Here is a 5,056-nt window from a genome sequence, read left to right on the forward strand (position 1 = left end):
GGGCAAGTCACTTCACTTCTCTGTGCCTGTTACCTCATCTGTAAAATCAATCAATCAATCAATCGTATTTATTGAGCGCTTACTATGTGCAGAGCACTGTACTAAGCGCTTGGGAAGTACAAATTGGCATCACATAGAGACAGTCCCTACCCAACAGTGGGCTCACAGTCTAAAAGGGGGAGACAGAGAACAGAACCAAACATACCAACAAAATAAAATAAGTAGGATAGAAATGTACAAGTAAAATAAATAAATAAATAGATAAATAGAGTAATAAATATGTACAACCATATATACATATATACAGGTGCTGTGGGGAAGGGAAGGAGGTAAGACGGGGGGATGGAGAGGGGGACGAGGGGGAGAGGAAAGAAGGGGCTCAGTCTGGGAAGGCCTCCTGGAGGAGGTGAGCTCTCAGCAGGGCCTTGAAGGGAGGAAGAGCGCTAGCTTGGCGGATGGGCAGAGGGAGGGCATTCCAGGCCAGGGGGAGGACGTGGGCCGGGGGTCAACGGCGGGACGGGCAAGAATGAGGTACGGTGAGGAGATCAGCGGTGGAGGAGTGGAGGGTGCGGGCTGGGCTGGAGAAGGAGAGAAGGGAGGTGAGGTAGGAGGGGGCGAGGGGATGGACAGCCTTGAAGCCCAGGGTGAGGAGTTTCTGCCTGATGCGCAGATTGATTGGTAGCCACTGGAGATTTTTGAGGAGGGGAGTAATATGTCCAGAGCGTTTCTGGAGATAAAATGGGGGTGAAGACCGTGAGCCCCACAGTGGGACAACCTGATCACCTTGTATCCTCCCTCAGCGCTTAGTAGGCGCTTAACAAATACCATCAGTAGTAGTATATAAAGGGAGAGGGAGTTGCAGGCCGGAGGGAGGATATGTTGTTGGCTGGATAGACAAGGTCGAGGTCCTGTGAGAAGCTTGGTGTTAGGAGGAGCGAAGTTGTGCGGATCGGGTTGTGGTAAATACGAAGTCTTTGTGCCAAATGGAAGAGGTTTTAGTTCCGTGGGTCGGCCTGCTGTGGAGTGTTGCCCCCTTTCCGAGAAGGCGGTGGAAACAGAGTCCGGGCCCAATCTACGAACACTGCGCAGCCAGCAGGAAATTGGGGAAGAGGAGGCCGAGAAGCTTCTTTGTTAGGGGAGCTCAGGGTTCATCGTGATGGTTAATTTGTTAATCAATCAATCAATCGTATTTATTGAGCACTTACTGTGTGCAGAGCACTGTACTAAGCGCTTTGGAAGTACAAGTTGGCAACATATGGAGACAGTCCCTACCCAGCAGTGGGCTCACAGTCTAAAAAGCGCTTGCTATGTGCCAAGCACTGTTCTAAGCGCTAGGGGAGATTACAAGGTGATCAGGCTGTCCCACGGGGGGCTCACAGTCTTCATCCCCATTTGACAGATGAGGGAACTGAGGCCCAGAGAAGTGAAGCGACTGCCCAAGTCACCCAGCAGACATGTGGCAGAAGCAGACACAAGAAGCAGCGTGGCTCAGTGGAGAGAGCCCGGGCTTTGGAGTAAGAGGTCATGGGTTCAGATCCCGGTTCTGCCACTTGTCAGCTGTGTGACTTCGGGCAAGTCACTTCACTTCTCTGCGCCTGCGTTACCTCATTTGTCAAATGGGGATTAAGACTGTGAGCCCCCAGTGGGACAACCCGATCACCCTGTAACCTCCCCAGCGCTTAGAACAGTGATTTGCACATAGTAAGCGCTTAATAAATGCTATCATTTATTTATCATTTATGCTATCATTTATAGAGAAGCAGTGTGGCTCAGAGGAAAGAGCACGGGCTTTGGAGTCAGAGGTCATGGATTCAAATCCCACCTCTGCCACTAGTCAGCTGTGTGACTTTGGGCAAGTCACTTAACTTCTCTGGGCCTCAGTTCCCTCATCGGTAAAATGGGGATTTAGACTGTGAGCCCCACATGGGACAACCTGATCACCTCGTAACCTTCTCCGCGCTTAGAACAGTGCTTTGCACATACTTATGGAGGCCTTCCCAGACTGAGCCCCTTCCTTCCTCTCCCCCTCATCCCCCTCTCCATCCCCCCATCTTACCTCCTTCCCTTCCCCACAGCACCTGTATATACGTATATATGGTTGCACATATTTATTACTTTATTTATTTATTTATTTATTTTGCTTGTACATTTCTATCCTATTTATTTTATTTTGTTGGTACGTTTGGTTCTGTTCTCTGTCTCCCCCTTTTAGACTGTGAGCCCACTGTTGGGTAGGGACTGTCTCTATGTGTTGCCAATTTGTACTTCCCAAGCGCTTAGTACAGTGCTCTGCACATAGTAAGCGCTCAATAAATACGATTGATTGATTGATTGATTGATTGATTATGCTTTGCATAAAGTAAGTCCCTTCTAGACTGTGAGCCCACTGTTAGGTAGGAACTGTCTCTATATGTTGCCAATTTGTACTTCCCAAGCGCTTAGTACAGTGCTCTGCACACAGTAAGCGCTCAGTAAATACGATTGACTGATTTGATTGATAGTAAGCACTTAATAAATGCCGTTATTATTATTATTATCACTATTATTATTAACTTCTCTGGGCCTCAGTTCCCTCATCTGTAAAATGGGGATTTGGACTGTGAGCCCCACATGGGACAACCTGATCACCTTGAAACCTCCTCAGCGCTTAGAACAGTGCTTTGCACATAGTAGGCGCTCAATAAATGCCATCATTATTATTATTATCATTATTATTATTATGTGTCGGGGCTGGGATTAGAGTCCACAACCTCTGAGGCCCAGGCTCTTGCCACTAAAATCATGCTGCTTTTCAGGGACCCACCGAGGCGCGAGGGGAGGCTGTGCGGAGTAGGCAGTTGGCAGGTGGGGCCAGGGGCCGGCCATCCATCCATCCCTCCCTCCCTCCTTCCCTCCCAAGGCTGAGGCCTGTCAGTACCATTTTTTTAAAAAAAAGAGTTAGGAGGGTTAGCAGGTTTTGAATCTCCATTTTATAGGTGAGGGAACTGAGGCACAGAGAGGTTCAGTGAGTTGCCCAGACACACAGCAGGCAAGTGGCGGAGCGCGGATTAGAATCCAGGTTCTCCAACTCCCAGGGCCAGGCCCTTATCACTAGGCCGTAGAACTTCTTCACTCCAGCGCTTAGAACAGTGCTTTGCACGTAGTAAGGCCCCACTGAGAGCTCACCTCCTCCAGGAGGCCTTCCAAGACTGTTCCTCCTCCCCTCTTCTCCCCTCCATCCCCCCGCCTTACCTCCTTCCCTTCCCCACAGCTCCTGTATATATGTATATATGTTTGTACGTATTTATTACTCTATTTTACTTGTACATATCTATTCTATTTTATTTTGTTAATATGTTTTGCTTTGTTCTCTGTCTCCCCCTTCTAGACGGTGAGCCCACTGTTGGGTAGGGACCGTCTCTATGTGTTGCCAACTTGTACTTCCCAAGCGCTTAGTACAGTGCTCTGCACACAGTAAGCGCTCAATAAATTTTGTTTTGTTTAATTTTATTTTGTTAGTATGTTTGGTTTTGTTCTCTGTCTCCCCCTTTTAGACTGTGAGCCCACTGTTGGGTAGGGACTGTCTCTATATGTTGCCAATTTGTACTTCCCAAGCGCTTAGTACAGTGCTCTGCACATAGTAAGCGCTCAAGAAATACGATTGATGATGAATAAATACGATTGATTGATTGATTGTCAAAAGCTTAGTCCAGTGCTCTGCACACAAGTGCTCAATAAATACGATTGAATGAATGAATATATGTATATGTGTTTGTACGTATCTATTTATCTTGTACATATTTATTCCATTTATTCTATTTTGTTGCTATGGTTTGTTGTCTGTCTCCCCCTTCTAGACTGAGCCCGCTGTTGGGTAGGGTCCGTCTCTATGTGTTGCCAACTTGGACTTCCCCAGCGCTTAGTCCAGTGCTCTGCACACAGAAAGCGCTCGATAAATACGATTGAATGGACGGAATGAATGGATTCCATTCATGGGGAAGCAGCTCAGTGGAAAGAGCCCGGGCTTTGGAGTCAGGGGTCACGGGTTCAAATGCCGCCTCCTCCGCTTGTCCGCTGTGTGACTTTGGGCGGGTCACCTAACTTCCCTGGGCCTCAGTTGCCTCATCTGGAAAGTGGGGATTGAGACTGTGAGCCCCCCCGTGGGACAACCCGATCACCTTGTAAACTCCCCAGCGCTTAGAACAGTGCTTCGCACATAGTAAGCGCTTAAGAAATGCCGTCATTATTATTATGGATGAAGGTGAGTGAGTGAGTGGAGTGAGTGAGTGAGTGAGTGAGTGAGTGAGTGAGTGAGTGAGTGAGTGAGTGAGTGAGTGAGTGAGTGAGTGAGTGAGTGAGTGAGTGAGTGAGTGAGTGAGTGAGTGAGTGAATGAATGAATGAATGAATGAATGAATGCAAGATGGCGGCGGCCCGGCCTGGCGCTCCGCCCTCCTTCTCGTCCTCCCGGCTTGAGCGCTGACGCGGCGCCACGCACGGAGGACGTAAGGGGGCGGGGCCGGAGTGGGGAGAGGGCGCTAGGGCGCCTGCGCGGGGCCGGAGTCGGGAGAGGGCGCCGGGGCGCCTGCGCGGGGCCGGAGTGGGGCGAGGGCGCTGGGGCGCCTGCGCGGGGCCGGAGTCGGGAGAGGGCGCTAGGGCGCCTGCGCGGGGCCGGGGCGGCGCGGGGCATTGTGGGACACCGCGGGCCCGTGAGGGAAGACGTCGTCGTCGTCGTGGTCGTGGTCGTCGTCGTCGTCGCGGTGGTCCGGCCGGGCGGGCGGCTGAGGCGGCCACCCCCCGCCGGCGGTTCCCGTCGTGTCCCCTCCGCCCTCCTCCTCACTGTGTGTTGTGTGTTTGATGTGTTAAAGCAGGAGCCGGGCCCCCGGCGGCGCCATGAGCGGAGGCGCCGGACCCCCCGCCGCCATCCCCGCCGCCATCCCCGCCGCCCTCGGACCCGCGGGGCCCCCCGCACCCGTCCCCGCCTCCGCCTCCGCCCCCGGGCACGGACCGGGACACGGACCGGGACACGGACCCGGAGCACCGGGAGGAAACGGGGGCGGACCGGGACCGGGACCGGGA

The sequence above is a fragment of the Tachyglossus aculeatus genome, chromosome 4, assembly GCF_015852505.1.
Source record: "Tachyglossus aculeatus isolate mTacAcu1 chromosome 4, mTacAcu1.pri, whole genome shotgun sequence".
Taxonomy (NCBI): domain Eukaryota; kingdom Metazoa; phylum Chordata; class Mammalia; order Monotremata; family Tachyglossidae; genus Tachyglossus; species Tachyglossus aculeatus.